The sequence below is a fragment of the Artibeus jamaicensis genome, unplaced genomic scaffold (genome assembly GCF_021234435.1).
Source record: "Artibeus jamaicensis isolate MK-2021 breed Jamaican fruit bat unplaced genomic scaffold, CSHL_Jam_final scaffold_833, whole genome shotgun sequence".
Lineage (NCBI taxonomy): Eukaryota > Metazoa > Chordata > Mammalia > Chiroptera > Phyllostomidae > Artibeus > Artibeus jamaicensis.
This window is the reverse complement of record NW_026522056.1, coordinates 27,561,345-27,582,230: the sequence shown is the minus strand read 5'-3', so window position 1 is coordinate 27,582,230 and position 20,886 is coordinate 27,561,345. Positions and strand designations below refer to the sequence as shown.

The following is a 20,886-nucleotide window of genomic DNA, read 5'->3' as shown; positions in this document are numbered from 1 at the left end:
GGCACTTTGATATCTACTGGACATATGGATGAATTAACATAGGAATAAAAATGAGTGAATGAATGAAATTTCCCTCTTTTTCTTGGCAATAGTGCCTAGCAATGGGATCCCTGCTGACTTTCCTATCTGGTTTCGGAGGACACCTGAAGATGTTACTTGCATTTGAATAAGGACTTTGGGCAAGGGCAGGACTTTGTAACCCTTCCTCCGTTTCCCTGGAGTCCTCATACCACGGACTTACTGTGTCCCCCTCAAATTCATGTGTTGGAATCCAACCCCCCAATGGGGTGGTATTGAGAGGCAGGGCCTTTTGGGTCTGATTATTAGGTAACCAGGGTGGAGCCCTCATGAATGGGATTAGTGCCCTTTTACAAAGAGACTAGAGGGATGCTTTTTCTCTTTGCCGTGTGAGGTTTGATAAGACAACCATCTTCAAATCCTGGAGAGGGACCCTCACCACGACGCCGATGGCGTGGGCACCCTGACCTCAGACTCCCAGCCCCCACAACCGGGAGAAACACGTGTCTGTGCCTTCAGCTGCTGGCCTGTGGTGTTCTGTTGTGGCCGCTGAGATGACTAATAGGCCTCATCTGGCCCTGCCCTCTCTAAGTTTAGAGCATTTAAATGAGGAAGTCCCAATGACTCCACTAAATCTCACAGGTAGTGTTACAAATGCAGAAACAAACCAGGTGGGTCATTACAACCATAGAGGAGACCAGAAACAACTACCTGGCACTGGGCATTGTAACCGTGACTCCCCCTTCTGGGTGGTGGCAGTGTGGGAGCATCTGCACCCAGCCATGCTCTGGCCTGTGCTGCTTCCAGGAACACACACGTACGGATGCCGCCGCTACTACTGCTGACCCTCGTCACCGCCACTCAGTTTTACCAAGTGAGGGCAATTGCTGAAGTCGAGTGAGCTTTCTTGACAACAGTGATGACTTCCTGGGGAAGATCACTTTTCCTATTCCACCAAGGGGGCTGCGTTTGCTGACGACATGGCCAGATGGGGACAGGCCACTCTCCCTTCACAGCCAAGCCCCTTCCCATGCAGCTCGGGGGTCATGAAACAGCCCAAACTGGGTAGCTAACCCAAAATTTCACTATGTCCCAGCATTTCACAAACCTTTTCAAAGGAAACAAACAGAAGTGTTAAAAGTGCAAATCAATGGCTGATGTGCCTGCCAGTGACCATGATGTTCTTCTTATGCTTCCTTATAATTTCTAACTTGTTTACAGTGAAAAATAAGTTACTTTTTTTGGTAAAGGGACATTTTAAAAAAGTTAAATAATGTAAATTTCATATCTGATCTTACAATTATTTTATGCTTGGCATATGTTTTGTGTAAAAAATGAAGTTAACTTTTTTAAAAAGCTAAGACACTAAATAATGAAGTGGTATAAGGTGAGCCATACCGGGCACTACTTGTTTCTTTGCATCCAGAGCTAACTTAGCAAAGACTCCAGGGAACCAGCCAGGGAACCAGCCAGGGAACCAGCCAGGGAACCAGCCAGGGAACCAGCCAGGGAACCAGCCAGGAAACAAGGGCGTCGCCTCTGGCCGACCCTCCCAGGCCTTCACTGGTTTGATTCTAAAAGCATGAAGGAGATCAGGCTGCACAGACAGGCTTTACAGTATCGGTTCATTACGCACATTTGGTACATTCCTTGAAGAGGCCCTATCTCAGACAGCTCCTTGGAAAATCACCCGATTATCTGCTTTAGGTATTTTGGATGACAGTTCAGGAAATCGAATGGGAAAAGCACATGTAGTTCTGTGAATGCACACATCACAGTTTTTAAAATGCAGCAGTGAAGTGAGATAAAGGTAGCAGTGATCGGAGCATGTACAAAGCACCACTGAACGACAAATGATTTTGTTTTGAAAACAAATAAACAAAAAAATCCTTCTTCAAAAAAATCGTGAAAGAGCTCAGAGTTCACCATTTGGAATTTTCAAAGTCATTCATATTGTATTGTATTGTTTGGGGGGGGCGGGTTTCAATACACTTTGATAAAGTTAAAGTGTCTGCTCATTTTAAGAGATCTACTGTCCGTCCAAATACCGACACCCGATTATATCATTAGAAACAATCGATAAAATTGTAGTATCTGTGGAAGATGGTTTGACTTTGGTTTGACTTTGACACAGGGCAGTATATAGATCTCGTATCACAGAAATGGAAACCTGAAACCTATATGAGCCCATATCTAATGCCACTCCAATACACTTAATAAATTTTTTAAATAAATTGATCAATATTGAAAAAAATTAAATGATGTGTAGCTATCAGAGAGGCCCAATGGGGCTTTGTAAATTTATGTTTATGTCTACTCAATTTTCAATTCATATCATTTTAATGATTTCATAAATTTTATATAATTACAGGTGCCACTGATTCCTATAGAAAGTAATTTTAAGTCCCTAACAGTATCTCCCATATAACTAGAAGGTAATTTTAATATACGAAAATAAGACTATAATATTTAAGCATTATTCCTGAATTTTCACAAAATGCACATATTCCAGGTTCATACACATGTTTCAAGGAAAGGAACAGCAAGATAGTTTCTAGTCATTGAAATATAGCTGGGGGTGGGGGGCAGTTTCCAAGGAGCCTTTATATGGGACTTTGCACTCAGGACACCCAGGACCGTCCGCTGCAGCCAACAGGTGGGCGGTGCCTGCCCAGCTCTTTGTTGCCTAAGTGACTAAGTGGGCAGGGTGGGGGGCAGGGCAGCCAAGGAAAGAGTCCTCACTTTCATTTTAAAAAACACTATTTTAATAAAAGTGGTTTTAGACAGCGCACAATAGTTTAAATGACTGGATTTCTTCCTGTCATCCTAAGTGATTAACAGCAAGAATCCTATTATAACAGCAAAAACGACCAACCACAATTGAAAACTATGTTCACTGGCAAAGCATCAAAAATAATTAGCCATTTCGGAAAGTCGAGCTCTCAAAATGGAGGTATCTCCCAGGGGCTTGAACAATATTGAAAAGCAGGGTATGTTTTGCAGAGCCCTATTTCTTTCCTGTGAATATGCAGAAAGGCTTTTTGATGACTGGAAGCTTCCACTGCAGTGCCTACCACCCACTACAGGAAGCCCCTGGAACAGGGCTTTCCCCTCCACCACCTGGAAGTGACTGCCCTTCATCATAAAATGTTGATCGCCAGCAGAGACCCTTCATCTCTCATCCTGTGGGCAGAACTCACCATGGGGCAAAATGTCACCTTTTCATGGTAATTATTTATCCAACCAACCCTTGTGACAGCCATTCCTTCGTGAGCAGTACAGCTGCCTGGATTCCCAGGGGGAGGAGGAAGCACATGCTGTGACCCCTTTGCTCTGTGGACGGGGGGTTGAGGCAGAACAGCCCACGTGCAAAAAAGTACGGACGTTGATGAACCATTTCCCATCATCAACCAGGTCCTGAGCAGATGGACATTTGGGGGCCGCACCCTCCTCCTACCACTGACGGAGCAAACGAGGCCTGGAAGCCTCAGGGACCTCGACAAAAAGGAGAACACCATCCGGAAGGTTCCTGCAACAGTAGGAGCTGAGGCATGGGAGGCACCCCTGACATACACGGTCCATAAGTAGTAGCCGATGACAAATATAATGAGTTGTAACAATTTTTTTAACAAGCACCTCGTTCCATCCCAGAATGATGTAGCTTTGTCCATCAAGGCTACACCTTCATGCCACTATGATGGCTAGTCTTGTCATCTCGGAGGTGCTCATGGATGATGTGAACATTTGGACCAGTGGACTTTGGGTAACCAAACTGCCCTTTGACCCATGGGTGGGCCTCATCCAATCAGAGGAAGGTCTGAATAGAACGAAACCCAGACTCCCTGAGTTAAAAGGAGTTTCCCAGCCTGGCCCTCTCCAGCATTGCCCCTCCTGAGTCTCCAGCCTGTCTGCTCTGCAAATGCAAACTTGCCAGCCTCCCCGCCAGTCACCTGAGCCAATTCCTTGTAATAAAGCCCCTTCCCTCACTTACACATGCGCACACACACCCCTACTGGGTCTGTTTCTACAGTGAGCCCTGACTAACACGACCACATTCAAGGGCCCCGGTGAGTGAAACAAATCCCTCGGAGCTAAATGACGGAAACACACCTTTTGAGAGTTGAACATCTGTTCATCTTCCTTAGACCTTTCTTTTAGCTTTGAAATATCACAGAGTTAAGATATTGTGGTACAACTTTCTGAAGACAAGCATTCTCCACAGACACTCAGGGAGTTAGTTTATTTCTACTTGAACTTCAACACTAGGTGCCAGAACAGGGTGGGTGAGTCCTGGACTCCATGTGGGTTCCCATGGCTCTGGGACCACTGAGGCAGCAGTCACAGACAGACAGGTGGCCCGGCAGGACCTGCGTGAAGGCACACTGTCCAGTTAGTCTCCCAGTTACCCACCAGGGCAAGAAACCCAGGCCACGGTGGCTCTGTCTTGTTAGAGGCAGGGTTTTTTAAAGAAAACTTAAACATTCTTCAATTGAAGCAACATCGAATTAGCATATTTAAAAAGCATTATTCGTAGCCCTGGCTGGTGTGGCTCAGTGGGTTCAGCATGGGCTGCAAACCAAAAAGGTTACCAGTTTGATTCCCAGTCAGGGCACATGCCTGGGTTGTGGGCCAGGTCCCCAGTAGCGGGCATGTGAGAGGCAACTGATCTACCTAGGCTTCTCTTCTCTTTCTCCCTCCCTTCCTCCATCTCTAAAAACGAATAAAATCCTTTTTTTTAGTATTATTCATTCACCTACTCTACAGAGGCGGTCGAGAGCCCCTCTGTGCAAAGCCTTGCACCAGGGCCTTCATTCCCCAAACCCTGCAGGAATTCGGATTCTGCCCACCAGCAGGTCCAGGTCTGTGAGGTGCGACACCCAGTTCAGCCTGAGAGTCCAAGGACAGATGGGCAGCCTGAGCCTTGATCAAAGACTGTGGTGTGCATGCTGAATATCTACAGCCTTGAACTTGATCAAGTAAGGAAGGGTATCAGGAGGCAGGGACGTTTTATTCTACAGCAAACTGGTGCCAAAATGTTGCAGTGTTTGCAGCTGACAACCCTTTAAATATCTGTGTGGGGACCTCTGCTTTACCAGGACAATTTTCCACAGAAAAGTATTCTAAGAGGATAATAATTCATGCACTAGATCTGAAAACAGCTCACAAATAGCATTTCGGGAACTTGGGCTATATCTGTTTTGAGATACATAGGGCAAAAGGTTGGAAAAAAAGAACACAGCCAAATGCTTGCAAAGTGGCAGATGGCAGGAATGTCCCTGATGCTTGCCCCGATTTCTATTTTTCTTCATCATTATAGGCTTATTGTTTCCTTTATGATGATACCCTGCACAACTGGGCGGCCTACTGAACTCACGGCAGCCTTAGGGTCTATATTAATAGTATCACCGTGGTGACTGTTCAAAGGCAGTTGATACTGTCAACCCAGTCGGTTTAAAATTGTCTTCTCTCACAGCCGTAACAAGCACTGGCAGCCAGGAAAGCTGGTGATTTGCACTGTTAAACGCTTCGCCCTTTTTCCGACCTAGCACGCACCTTGACCGCTCCTAGGCAGACGGTCCACTCTACAGCTGCACATCTAATGGGAGCCTCGTCACGGATGCTACTTAAATTAAAATGAATTAGAAGGAATGGAAATTAAATTGCTCAGCCGCACTTCCAGCTTGTCGACTGCTCTGCGACCACTCCCGTCTAAGGCTCAGCCGCCCGGCCAGATCCACGAGCAGGAGGCAAGCTGATGGCAGACAGACCTGGAGGGGACGAAGGGGCCTCCCGAAAAACATCTTCATAACCAAGGCAAGAACTACACGTGTGAACCAAGTCTGTATCAACGGAAATGGAGCGGCGAGGAGGCCGGGAAGCTACAGGGCCTGGCGTTGTAAGACCCGTCAGAGTAAAATCGTGGGAATCACCATCTCAGAAGGGGCCGACTCTGTGCACTGTCGATTGGAAGAGCAAAGCGACAGGCTCCTCCAACCTAGAGAGGAGAGTCTCGCAGGGCAACAGCAGGTCCTGACCTGGAGGGAGGCCACGCCGCTCGCTGGAGAGATGGACAGAAAGACAAACAGGATACTCGGTTGTGGATGCCAAGGTATAGTGGGAATGCCGTCGATAGCAAAAACTCAGTTTGGACTAGAGAATTCAATTACGTGGGGGAAAGAGTGGTGATAGCTTGAAAAAAGCAGTAAGAAGATAAATATATCCTGCAGCTCTACACGCAGAGCTCAACTTAGAGACAGGTTACCACGACCCACATCATGGTCCTAATGCGTGATCTAGACAAATTTGTCACTGTGCCCTTGAGCAAAGAAACTTCTCTGATTTTCACCTTTGCGCTCTATGCAGTATTATCATCAAATATGTGTGACAGCAATTGTAAACTGTAAATCACTCTATAGGTGAATTTCTAAGCATTATTTCAGGCCACAGAAATCACAGGGGCTGAGACATGGAGGTGGCGGCAACTTGGCCATACTTGGGACAGTGTGCAGAGTGCCCGTGTGGGAGAGGAGCAGTGTGTAAGGACGGCGAAGGCCACAGGGGGTGCTGAGGAAAGGGGTGGGTGAAGAGGAACCTCACTTTTTCTTCTCTTTTCTGATGCCCACAGATGGTGGGGTGCACATCAAAGGCACTGTTATTTGTTATACCTTTAACTGGCCGGTAAAAATAATAAATGTAAAACTATGATGAAAGTACGTTCCCTAGCAACTTCTGAATGCACACGACTGCGTTTCAGAAGTGCGTGTGCAACAGCTGCGTGGTGCACAGCAGGGACCCCTTCTCTGAGCTCGTCTGACAAGCCCAGCCATGCGGGCCAGGCTGACCCTGGGACCCAGCAACCACCGCCTGCGGGGCGTAGACACACAAACACTGAAGACTGTCGCCACGTTACCCAAGTCCACAGGGCAGCCAGCTACTTGGTAAAGCGCACTTCAGTAGGGAGGAGAGAACTCACTCTGGAAGTTCAAGGCCTTTCGCAGGGGACTGCGACCTGCTCCAACTGCCAGGTCAAAGCAGAGCTCAAGGCAGCGGGTCGGTGATTATGTATGTGTATGGAAAAAACTCTGCATGTCACAAAACAGAACAACATCACCAAAGGGAAGAGAAGTCTTCGTGGAGTTTCCGTGGCACAGCCTCAAGAAGAACAGTATTTTGAACAAAATATTAAGGAGAACTCGAGTGAAAGCACAGAATTCCTTTCTGGGTTAAGTTCTGGGGCAACCTGATGTGCCGGGGGCAGCTCACCACACAAACCAGCTGCAACTAACGCACAGTGAATTCCATGTGTCAGGGTGCTGTCCCCCAACAGCCCCAGGAAAACGGAAATCAACACCAGACAGTTCTCCCATGAAAAATGCCGGAGAATAAAATCAAAAAGTAAAACCTTAACATGGTGTTAAATGAATTTTCCAGATTCACGAAATTCAAAGCAGCGGATTGCATCTACTTATTAATTCTCTGCAAAGCCAGAGCCCTTCGCGTGCCCTCTGTCGACCTGCACTCAGAAGAATGAAGCATAAAAACAGCCTAATTCTTGTTGTGCCTACCACAGCAACGCTAATGTAACCTGTGATCTTGTCACGGGGTTGACTGTGAATGCTCCAGCTTTGTGTAACAAGTTCCCTGGGCCAAATAAAATACTTGAATGGCATCATTCACCTTCCCAGCACTTTTCAAATGGTGGCCACTTAGAGGAACAAAAGCCGGCAGGTTTAGGATGCAGTCCCAGGTAAGCTGGCTCTGCTGGGTGGCGTCAGGTTTCAGGTGGGTCAAGGGCAATGGTACTGGAGAGGTTTTCTCAAAGCCACTGCCGCTGAGAACTGTAGAGCAGCTGTGAGACTCTGCTTCCAAATGTATCACTAAGTGAGAGGGCAACACGCAGAAATGGAAGAAACTCTATCCCAAACAAAGATGTTGGTCTCCCCCCGCCCTGCTCCTACCCGAGCCCCGACCAGAAAGACAAGGTTCCACAGACCTCTGGAGGTCTCTGGAGAGCCCCTGCCTCTGGTCCAGCAGGGCATATATTAGCAGTCCATTAAGCCTGAATGAAGATTGTATCTTAAAACGAACCGTGGTGTCGTCTGCCTTGCTTGGTGTGAGCTGCCTCGCCAGAGCACGCGGGTTTCCAAGAGGCACGGTTCTCACTGAAAGAGGCCTTTTGGTTTCACCCTACGAAGTCCCACTGCTTTGCTTACTACTTCCTTACTAAAGTCTTCACTTTGGACAGAAGCAACTTTGATCCAAATCCCTCCCCGCTGCAAATGAGCAGGACTTGGCTTCCTATCAAGGCTGAATATCACAGGCCTGCAAAGGAGGTGAGTGAATGAGGAGTGTCACTGGAGAAAGACTATGTCTGAAATTGCCAGGAATCCCAGTTTAGAGAAGCGCTTCCACTCAGTCTCCCGTCAGAAGCGCTGGAAGGCTGCAGTGTAGAATGAAAATGGTAGATAGAAGAAAAAGCAATCATCCTATAAAATCGGCTCAAGAAACATTTAACTGAAAACAGAGACACTTGGAGGCACGTTGAAAGGAATCATAAACACAAATATAAAATAAACTGAAGTCACGATGTCTGGGTAGATGGGGCCCGGAAGTGACAGGGAGTCCATGTTCGAGTTCATGAACGACGACATCTCTACCTTCAGACCAGCACAGTTCAGGGCTCCCAGACGGTGAGAACCACACTATACAGCCAGTGCCACAGTCCCTCAGTCCAGGCACTGAACGTGACCTCTGCGTGCCCCCCGTTTAATAACTTCTCACGCACCTAGAACAATCCTCAACACACAGTCACCCGCACACAATCCAGTGACCGCTGCCCCTACTCGGCTTTACGTAAATTAGATAACAGTCAAGATGAACACCTGCCACAAAAGTTAGGGACACTGCGGATGCAGTAGTTCCTTTTACTGCTGATCTATGAGTTTGCAATGAGTATGACAACTAGCCTTGGCTGCCCTGTGCGACTGCAGAGTCAGTCATCGAAACTCAGGGGACACATCTCTGCGAACTCTTCTCCTCCCCTGCACACCTACAGGATAGAAGAATGAAGGGAACTGTTTCAGGGGTGACTCAGATGTGGCCACACATTCATCTGGGAGGGTTTAGAAGGCTCCGGAGCAGAAGAGGACCGAAAACGCAAATCCTGAGTCTGATTCTCCATACTCTTTAATTACAATAACATTAATTAGGAAACCAACGCTAGACATTGTTCTCAGCCAGGTGCACCTTTACTTTGTTCAATCCCCATCACAACACCCTGAGACAGAAGTGCCTGCACCCCATTCTACAGAGGAGAAAGTCGGGGTGCTGGGAGTTGGGGTAACCTGACCGCAGTCACAGTCACCAAGCAGTGTCTCTGCTGGGCACCACAGAATCATCGCCAAATAGGCTCCTTCGGGACTCAGAAAGGTCCTGGCTTATTTTCTTGGAATTTTCTTGGTGCTACCCAGAGCACCACTTGGTAAACCAAGACCAGACCCCGTGCCTCTTCAGGGCTGGCAGACACCATACGAGACAAAACTAAAGGACTCTCAGGATTTCTGCCGATCCCACAATCCCTTGCTGCCATTCCTAATCCCAACACCCTTCTACAGAACCACGCACAAAGTGTGTGTGGCATTTGACTACAAAGTCGTCTGAATTTGGGGAAAATGATAGTTAATGGCAAGATGTGGCCACCTTCCCACAATTAGGGATAAAAGCACACAATGTCATATGACACACATGCACTGTTTAATGCACAGGAATGAAGATCTGACCCGCAAACAGGCAGATGTAGTGAATGTGATGAGCTCAGTGGTCGCCAGGGACCCGGGTGGATGGAGAAAGGGACAAACAGGTGGAGCATAGGAGACGTTTATCCTTTGAAACTGTTCTGTGTGATATTATAGGGGCAGGTACTCATCACACCTTTGTCAAGACCCACAGAATGTACAACACAGAGAATGAACTCTGCTGTAAACTATCGGCTTTAGTGAATAATGGTAATATGCCAACAGTGACTCATCAGTTGTAACAAACGTACTACACTAATACAAAATGTTAGTAACAGCAGAAACTGTGTGTTGAGATGAAGGGTTAAGGAGGGACTCTGTGTACTTTCTGCTCAAATTTTCTGTCAATCTAAAACTGCGCTAAAAAAAACCTATTAATTTTTAAAATAAGAACACAGAACAGCACACAATGATTTTGCTGAAGAGGCGTAATCATTACACATGAAATGAAAAATAAAGCTATTAGATTATTTTTATGTTCAAGGCCAATTCAGCAATAGCTTTCAGGTATTGCTATTATTCTTTAAAACACAATGCCACTAAAATATTCCACTGGGTCTTTCCTTTCTCCTCTTTTTTCTTCAACTTCAAAGCAAACCTTTCCTACCAAAGACATTTGGCAAATTCTCTGGAAAATAAATTAATTCACCCATGCACTTTGCCACCTTTCAATAAACAAGTGTGTTTTCACCGGAAATCTGCTTCTTTGGCTTTCCCAAAAACACACAGCCTTGTGCTTTACCGCAGGGAAGGAAACCGGAGGTGAAAGGTCACATCCTCACTGCAGTGAGCACAGGCCATGCGGCCAGCTGGCTGACGCTCTGCGGTGGTCAGAGACTAAGTATGGAGAACCTCAGTGGGAACGATCTGTATAAAGAAACCGGGGGAAATGAGGGAAAAGTGCTAGTGCACAGGGACCAGCAGACTCCGTAACACAGTTCTCGGTTTGCACCTGTGTGTGTGTGTGTGTGTGTGTGTGCTTATGTACGAACCCACTGTCGAATGTTTACTAACTAGGGAGCCATTAGGGGTGCAACCCAAAGGGGTCGGACATGGTGCTTCCCCTCTTTGAAAGGAAGACCAAATTCACTCAAAGCTTATTCCTTGTTCAAATGGGACTTACAGGGTTCTATGCAGGGTTGTGGAGCTGAACATCACTACGGGTGAAACAGAGAAAATGGAGCAAGGAATCCAAGAAAGCCTTATCTTCAAAGCCCCAAGAAGCTTCCTTGTGCTGAGATAAGAGGCCACGTTACAAGGCAGGAAGAGCAACTGTAAGAAAAACGAGACTTTATGTCCTTTGTCACCCCTTCAGTTCAAATGTATAAGCTGTCGGAAGACCCAGTCTCCTGAATGTGAGGTCCACTGTGCCCACCAAGTGTCATCGAATCCACACAGCCTGTCCTTGTCCAGCTGAGGGACTCAGGCTGCAGGGAGGACAAGAAGGTGAGGCCGCACCTGCAGTCACATCCTGCCAGGGACCAGCGGGGGAACGCCCTGGGGACTGCAGGAGAAGTTGCAAACACAGCATGGCCTCAGCTGGGAAAGTAAAGGGTGCAGACCACGGCCCGGAAAAGGTCCCCGGGGTGCAGTCATCTCCGGGCACTTCCAGCAGCCCCGCTGTGAAACACAGGACCCATTTCGACTGTCTATTGTCCTCATACCTCAGCAACTCAGATCCAAAGTGCACTGTGTGGCCCGCCCCAGTGGCCGAGCCCCTGTGAAACCCGGCTTTGGAAGCAGCGCTGGAATAAGCTTCGTCTTTATCAATTATTACCACTCGGGGCCACTTAGAGGAGCTTGCAGTTAGCACTCATCAAAACCTAGGCAAGCCTGTTCTCTGAGCCATATTTGTTTACAAAGCTGGAATCAAATAATGAAATACAATAGGGGCTCGATGTGCCTAATTCGTGTGCAAGCTTATTTTTAAGAAATTCCTCTCTTCTGTATAGAACCAAGGACCCTTTCCTATAGAATGACATCCAAGCTCCTCACCCCAAATCTGTCCCCTCTCTGCCTCTGTACTTCTCTCCAGCTTTCCTTCTGTCCCCTTTTCAGAGGGAAAACAGAGCAGGGTTGGGCCAACGAGAGCACCGAACACAAAAGAGAAGACAGTGTGCAAGGCGAGGGCCCAGGGAGGAGAGCAGCCTTGAACTCTCAGATTAATTCATTTAAAAGTAAAGTTTTGGGGGTGCTGGCTGGATGCTCCATGGGTTGGAGTGTCGTCCCAATATACCAAGGTTACAGGTTTGATCCCCCGTCAGGGCACATACAAGAAGCAACCAAGGATGCATAAATAATTGGGACAACAAATCAATGTTCTCTCTCTCTGTCTCAAAATCAATTTTTAAAAAAAGAAAGGAAAAGAAAGTTTGTGAAATGAAGTATTTAGTGTATTTTCCCAGAAAATGAAAGTAGACTGTGAGGGTATTAAAATCAGCTACAGGGAATGGGTACCACTGATGTCATTTCTAGCCTTTAGGTTTCAGAAGGAAGTGGACACAGAGGAAAATGACGTCTTGTGAGAGTTGCAGCTTCTGGGACTTGGGCAGTGGGGACAGGTGTCTGCCCGGGCCTGCCGCTGAGTCCAGCCCTCTCCACGTGACCAGCATCCGCAGTCAGAAGAGAGCCACAAGCAGTGCAAGTGACCTGGATTCTCCCAGGGTGCGGCTATTCATTCTGCCCCACCCTTCCCATTACGATTCTCCACACACTCTGTGTTCTTCCTCCGCTCATTCAAAGGGCTCTGGCTTAGCTCTAACCTTTATAAAAGCCAGATGCCTTTAGACTTGCACCGGATGCAGCCACAGCCGTGCTGGAGCTTTTGTTTTCAATGTCCTGGTGCTGGAAATACATTTAACAGCCATGCAATGCTCCCGTGTATCTTAATAAAAACCATAACATGCATACCTATCCTGCTCAAAGGTGATTTTATTTGCATGAAAATGCAAAATCTTTGATGACTGTTAAATTCATGCCCAGGTTATTCCTAACCAGACTCACTGACAGTAACAGCAACAAAAATCCTGAATCCTTAGGATCAAATTTAAAAATTGACCTTAAGTACATTTTCACTTGCAAACTGTGGTACCTTATCAATGACCTTTTAAATTTTTCTCTGAAGTCTTTGTTTGGAAAACTGTTACTTTAGATGTTTCTGAAGAGGGGTCAGCAATACAAACTGCTTAGTCAGGTAACAGCAAACGAGAAGAGGGTCTCCCCAGAACCATCTATGATTTAAGGTGACAGAATCGGTATATGTTTACATCGTCTACACAACGTGGCAATCACACCCTCTACACAACCCCCGCACCTGCTGAGCTGGTTGCCGTGGACACGCAAACCGCTTGGGTAGAACAGGTGCTTCCGCTACTCTCTCTGCTCCTGGGGAAGACGAGCATAAATGCTTCCGCCCGGCCTCCTCTATTTATCGGAAGTTCCACTGGGACTCCAAGGTCAGGCTGACAGCCTTGCTTGCACTGTGATTTTATTTCCTTCGTAACACATTTTGTCCACAGAGAACAAAGTGGAGCAGACCACCACCCCTCCAAAAAGCCCGCCCCTGCAGCTGCGGGCTGAAACAGTCCCGAGCTGCTCCGAGTCACTCTGCTGGACACTGGATACTAGACACTGGACATGCACACAGGCCTGGAGGACTGGTCTGAGTGAGGACAAATGCTGAGCTTCTCCAGCAAAACCGCGGCCCCCACACCCCTGACAATGCTCCTGTCCTCAGAAGAGGTTGGCCCCACATTCCAGAGCCCTGCATGAGGGTTTGCACACAAGAAACAGGAAAACAGGGATTAAAGAGCAGAGCCAGGAGGCTTTTGGTGGGCTCCCTGGGGACCTCAGCTAGGGCTGCGACTGACCCCCTGTGCCCCTGACCCGCCACACCCCCACCTCGGGCACGGCACCCTGCTTTTCTGGGCCTTGGGTTCCGCGCTGTAAATGGTTTGGACTGGATCCCCAAAGACAATGTGTGGCTCTAACAGCTCTAGAACCTGCATGTGCGGTCCGCAGCCTGAAATTCGGAGACAATGCTCCTTGATAAAACAGGAGAAAATGAAAATACAGAACAGTTCCATCCTCTTTTTTCTGGGCCCTTTTTGCATTGGCTGATACTCCACTTGGCTTATTCTTACTTTTTGTGGCCTGACATGCTCTCTTCCGCCCTTCAAACACTTAGTCAGTTTCCTTCCTCGACAGAGAAAATTAGTCACTCCCTTCTCCAGGTGCTGATGGCAGATATGTCTGTCGATAGTTATCACCAGCAGTTGGGTGCATGGTCATCAGATATTATCAGCTTCGGGCCCACAGGGCAATCCCCAGTGCTGGGCACTAACAGTCAGAGGAAGGAGTGGACATCGCCTAACTGTCCTCTCTGACTACTAACACACTAACAAGGCCACATTAGTGGGACACAGTGTGTGCATAACAGTTAATACTCCTCTCCAAAAACATGGAACCAGATGGTTACACAAGAGACTTCACTTTGCAGACATAGCGGTTTCCTAAGGCAGGTTGGAGATGAGATAATGTTAGGACCACTGATCCTTTAGGTACTAAATGTCCAGTCCAGGCCTTCCAACCCAAAGCGATGCACTTCAACAAAGTTTACCCACTGAGGTGACATTTGCTCTCACACACACAGCATGTGATCCAAGAAACGAGGTGGCCTGTCACTTCACCCCAAAGTGAGCTTCACAGAACTTACAGACGTGGCTGCGTGTGCCCATTCTACTGAAGCTGTGACCCCTCTGATGTGGTCAAATTCAAAATTCCCAGAAAGTTTAAAAAACAGTCCTGGGCAAAGTGAGGCTGTTAACAGGGTCAACTGAGGAATTCACATCACTTCCAACTCCACTGTACATGCTAATGAGATCCTGGAACTGGAGGAATAAATGAAATTTTCAGCTAATCCCAAGCCACACTGTGAGTATTCGTTGCCATTAAAAGAATTACTAAGCGTACTCCAGAACAGAGGCTCTGAATGAACAGGCGACGACCTGATTCACTCCTCTGTCTGGCCTGGGATGGAGGGGTGGATGAGCAGGGAAATGACTGGGAGGCTTGGAAGATGACCTGTAGATCAGGCCATCAGTCCTCCTGGTCACTCAGCATCCCCTTGCTGTCTACGACAGAAACAGCCTGCTCAGCAGACCTTCACGCTGTGTTGTCTCTTTCAGACCCACCCACACAGTGCTTCCTGGGTGACATTTGAAAAGTAATGAGACCAGGTCGACTGTCTGTTTAAAATCCCCCGATGGCTCCCATGCTGCTTCTAGGGTAAAACCGAGACTTCTCCGCGTGGGCCCAAGGCCCCTGCATGGCGTTTTCTCCAGACGTCTCTGCCAGCACTCATCCCGTGTCTACCTGCACCGTCTGAACCACACCGAGCTCCCTGAGGGCCACTGCCCTTGCATCTCCATGCCCAGCTTTCGTCCATCTGGAACGCACCAGTGCCCATGACTCCCTGCTCCCGGGCGCCACGCAGGGTTAGACGCAGGCTCCGAGGGGTGACCGCGGGGCGGGTGAGTCTGCCCAACTCGGAGTTGAAGCACCAACACGCCCCCTTTCAGAGACCAGCTAAAACCCTGCTCTCCAAGATCTCTCACTAGTTAAAAAGATCACACTTTGAGTTCCATCTGCCAGAGCATCTGTCCGCAAGCCCACCTGCATGGAAAATAAGGGTTATTTATTGACTGGGTCCTGTCAGGTACTGATGCTGAGTTGTAGTTATCCGTGTGTTCTTCACCCCCGTAGTTGATGAATATCTGGTATCACTAACCAAGTTTGTCTTCATCATCCACCTCCTCTCAGTGCCTGGCAAAGTGCCGGGCAACACGGGAGGTAGATGCCCAGGAGACACTCCATCCGTTTTCACCTAGTGAGAGAAGGAGCAAATGGCCAGGACCATAAACATCCAACCTTCCCTTCATACATATTTACTAGAAGAACCTGGACATTGCTCGTGAAGAGAAATACACTAACTCTTCCCGACATCTGCAAATAGCAATAAATCAGCCCATTTCAAAGAGCAGCTGCACAGAAAAAGCCTTGTGACTAGAAACTTAGGTTTCCGCAGCACAATCTCCACACAGGAAGTTTTCGGACCATCACCCCCCCTTTCCATCTGGGCGGCCTGTGATGCACTGGCATTCACACCAAAATAGCATTAGGGAGGTGGGGTCCTTCTTCAGGGATGATCTTTGATAATCAGAGGGTGGGGCACTGTGACCCTGACCTTCTCCGCAGCCCTTCTCAATCCCTAAACAGGTCAATCCACTCCTGTCCTTTCCGGAGCACGTGATGTGACCTCCCTGTACTGGTCCCAGGCCTCTGCCCTCTGCTGCTGTCTCAGCTTCAAACGGCTTGAATTGAAACCTCAGGACCATGTAAAAATAAAGCCTTAAATGTTACTTTTTTTAAGACAGGAAACAGAAGTTTAAGGAATTTTTGATGCGCTATCATTTTTTTAAACATTTTTTTATTGATTATGCCATTACATTTGTTCTATTCCCCCCTCCTTTCCCCTCCACCCTGCGCACCCCTCTCCCACCATTCCCCCCTTTAGTTCATGAACACGTGTCTCAAGTTCTTTCGATTCTGTATTTCCCCTACTATTCTTACCCTCCCCCCTATCTATTTTCTATGTACTGTCTGTGCTACTTATTTTCTGTACCTTCTCCCCCCTTCTCCTTCTCCCACTCCCCTGTTGCTAACCCTCCTTGAGATCTTCATTTCTATGGTTCCGCTCCTGATCTAGCTGTCCTCTTAATTTGCTTTTGTTTTAGGTGTGGTTGTTGATAACTGTGAGTTTGCTGTCCTTTCACTGTTCATCTTTTTTTATCTTCTTTTTCTTAGGTAAGTCCCTTTAACATTTCATATAATAAGGGCTTGGTGAGGATGAACTCCTTGAATTTGATCTTATCTGAGAAGCACTTTATCTGTCCTTGCATTCTAAATGAAAGCTTTGCTGGATAGATCAATCTTGGATGTAGGTCTTTGGATTTCATGACTTGGAATACCTCTTTCCAGCCCCTTCTTGCCTGTAAGGTCTCTTTTGAGAAATCAGCTGACGTGTTAACCTTTTGGATACTTCTGTGCTTGTTTTAACCAAAATCCACTTCAGGCACCAGGTGGAGAGACTGGGGCAGAGGTGGCCGCGTGTCCACACAGCCTGCTCCCTTCCCTCGGAGCGCACATTCAGAGGAGAATTTCAGTCTTCCTGGAACTTGAAGGGCGAACTCAGCACTGGCTGTGGCCGATGGCACGTGGATGTGAGTACACCTGCCAGTTCTGGGCAGAACAGGAAAGCCTCCCACTGAACCTCCCTGTTCTCTCTCCCATCATTAGCATGTGGGGAATTCTGAGGCCTGGGGGTGGGGGGGAGACAGTGGCACCACTAGGTAAAAGAGGTCAGTCCCCTCCCCATGAGCCTGGGCACCCCTCCCCGCACTCACCCTGTCCTGTCACTTCTGGGGGAAATAAATCTTATTGTGTGAGCCACTGAGAGGGAGCGATGGATTTTTGCAGCAATTAGTCTGTCCTGAAAAAGTGACTAATTCTCAGAAAAGACCTTGGCGTCCCATTTGGGTGCTCTCCGTCTCAGCTGTGGACACACATACCGGACTCTTCAGACAGGCCAGTGTGAGGCTGTCCTCAGCAGCTGCGGACCCCGTACTCCTGCGGGTGGGCCAAGCAGCTCGACTTTTCAAAGCTCTCCAAGGGACTCTGACCCACACTAAAGATGGAAACCACTGCCAACCATGGAGCCGAATTTGTGTTCAATCACTGCGAAGGCGGGGGCTCTATTTCATCAGGGTTCATGTAAAGTCCCAAACTATCGACGGAAGGTGGGGATGCACAGTGAAAATCTGAAACCCTTATAGAGGAAGGAAGGAAGGAAGGAAGGAAGGAAGGAAGGAAGGAAGGAGGGAGGGAGGGAGGGGAGGGAGGGAGGGAGGGAGGGAGGGAGGGAGGGAGGGGGAGGGAGGGAGGGGGGAGGGAGAGGGAGGGAGGAAAAGAAATTTCAATAAATATTTTACAATGGCTACCAAGGAATTTGACCTTCAATCTCAGGCAAAGGTTAGCCTTCCCTAAGTTAAATAAAATAAATAATCATTTGATCAGAAACCAGTGTTTGAAAAAAACGTAGTTTCCACCAAGGAACCACCACCACAACCTTGCAAAAATGAGCGTTAGCTTCATGAGGTGCAAGTTTACAAACGTTACAGCTGCCTCGGTGCTATTTCAATTCTGGGAACTAACTGGTGGTTTGCTGTCCAGCAGCCGCTGATCTCCGCTGATGCATATTTAATCATGATGCGGCCTGAGAGGTTATTTAAACACCATTTTTCCAGATGCTGTGGGGGAAGCAACAATTACCACGTCAACTGAGTCAATTACTCCATTCTTAAAGTTCAGCAGTCTAATTCTAAACCATAACCGAGGCAAGTATCAACCCTTTTAACCTTCATCTGTGGGGCCCCTGAATTGGTGGTGGGCCTTCCAGATCGGGAACCACACGGAAAGTCCCCACAGAGGGACAGGGGGCAGAAGAGGAGTCTTGCCTAGTCAGGGCCCCTGAACCACACCAGGAAGGATAAACTACTCAACCTCCAACAATGAAAGTGCAGGACACAGCTGTGTTCTATTCGCACTGTACCAATTCACCAGTGAATAACAATAGTGATAACCACTAGTGGGAATGGTCACGCTAACAGAGTTACCTGCTTCGTGCTTTGTAAGTTGTACAAGAGGCTCCTCTGTAGTTCACTACACTGACTGGCATCTGATTCACCCTTTTGTCCTAGCTGTAATTAGCGGCATTATTATTTCACCCAGAAACAAAATTTGGAACAGCTAATTTGGAGCATGTACGAAACCCAAGTACTGTGTAAGATAATTTACCTATCGTGAATCCATGCAACAAGCCTTCAAACTGAAATTTAAAACAACTTGGAGGCCTCGGCCAGGTTACTCCAACCGCCTAGGTGGGCGGGCAGACCTGTGTCCCTCAGACCTGTGATGATTTAATTATCTCGCTTCCTGAGACAGACCTTGTTTCCCCACCCTCCACGTGCCGCAGCTCAGTTTTAACTGCAGTATCTAGTAAATGTGAAATTTCTCTTCCTAAATAAGGAAGTCCTCAATGTTAGGGAGCACGGAATGGGTTTGATGGAATGTTAATAATTATGTCGCCAGACTGCACTGGGTAAAATCAAAACAGGCGTTTGGACAGGATGCTGAAAACGAGATTTTTCAAATTTGAAATAACATATATAAAATGTTTATGTTGGCAAGAGCAACCGTGATGGGACCGCTGAAAAGCCTGCTCTGCACGTCCCTCGCCATAGGTGAGGGTCCCCACAGCTCTGTCACTCAGCAAGCCAGCTCCGCAGGCATCAGGTGTGATTCTTGTCTGTATTTCTTGATCTGGAGAGCGTTATGCAAAGTGAAGGAAGCCAGTCAGGACAAGACAAATACCACATAATTTCACTCAGATGTGGGGTCTAATGAACAAACTGAGCTAATGAGCAAAACAGAGACAGACTCATCCATGGAGAGCAGATGACAGCTTGAAGAGGGAGTTGAAGAGGTCGAGCAGAAATGAAAAAAAAAAAAGAGAAAGAACTCATGGTCGTGAACAACAGTCTGGTAATCATGGAGGGCGCAAGGGGAGGGGGAGGTGGAAGGGGTATAGGAGGGGAGAAAGGGTAATGAAAAAATGTAATAGAAACAAACAAAAAATAAAGTAAATAAATGTATTACCTTTTGAAAACAAAGTAAAATGGAACATTATTTGATGCTTAGTGACTGAATAAACGGAAGGGTTTTCATCAGAGGCTGCCTAAGAAATTCTGACTTCTCTCCTACTGTGTCTAGCACTTAAAGACTTCACACACCGTGTGAAACTGCAGGAAATGGAAGCTGCAGGAAATGGAAGAAAAAGGAAACGAGGGTCAGATGACCTGAGGGAGACGCGGTGACAAAGAGGTTTGGAGCAGGAACGGGGGAAAGTGTTTCTAGAGGAAATTCCCTTTAGTCTATTAAAGACTGGGCAAAGTAACTTTTATTAAATGCTTTAAAAAATAAAAATAGTAGAACTAAAAAGAAATGGCCTCTCACTCAAAATTAACCATACGTAATATTCAATCACATCTGCTTCAGATTTTATTTGTTTTATCGGCATATAATATGTTATACTCTAAAATTCACTATGTATACTTCTGCGAGTTCTGCAAAATCTATACAGACTCAACTTGCTGAAGTTCCCTTATTGATGTTCAAGTCAATGTTCACGAGACCTGTTAATCTTCAGTTATCTCCTTGTAAGCTCTGTCTGGTGTTGGTGTAGGGTTATGCTAGCTTCTTAAGATGTGTTGGGAAGTTTCTTTCTATTCTTTTCTATGGAAGGTTTTGCAACAGAATTGCTGTGATACATTCCTTAAACGGCAGGTCAGATTCACCAGTAAAGCCATTCGTGCCTGAAGTTTTTATGGTTGCAAACTTTACAACTACTAATGCAATTTACTCCATGTATAGGATTACTCAGGTTATCTATTCTTTTTTCAGTCTCTCTCTCTCTCACACACACACAGACACACCCATGGTTGAAATTTTCTCACTGCCAGACTGAAACATTACTTGATGTGGTTGAAACATTAATGTTTTCTTTTTCCATGAAATTCTTGTTCTTCGATTTTGCTCATTTCCTATTGTCATTGTTCATTTTCTTAATGACGTATATGTTATTTATGTATTTTTAAAGTTTATACTTTTATAATCTGGCCTATATTTCTCCATGTTTTTATTTTCTCATAAAGCCACCTCAAATTTTCATATAGTCAAATTTGTCAGGCATTTCTTGCGTTATTATTCCTTTTTTTCTAGGTTTTAAAAACCTTTCCTGTGGTCATATACTCTCCAATATTTTTCTTTATAATTTTAAGATTATTTTTTACAATTATATCTTTATTAGGTCCCTCTTATTAGATCCTTCTAGAATTTGGTTTCATGTGTGGAGTGTGAGGTATTAAAACAATTCATTTTAATTCCACTAAAAAGTCTT

The 20,886-nt window shown here is 46.7% G+C and overlaps 1 protein-coding gene across 1 annotated transcript in view; it reads right to left on the bottom strand.

Moving 5' to 3' along the window:
- GPM6A (glycoprotein M6A) overlaps positions 1-20,886 on the bottom strand; it is a 186,759-nt gene that overhangs the window by 152,570 nt on the left and 13,303 nt on the right. The window lies entirely within an intron of this gene.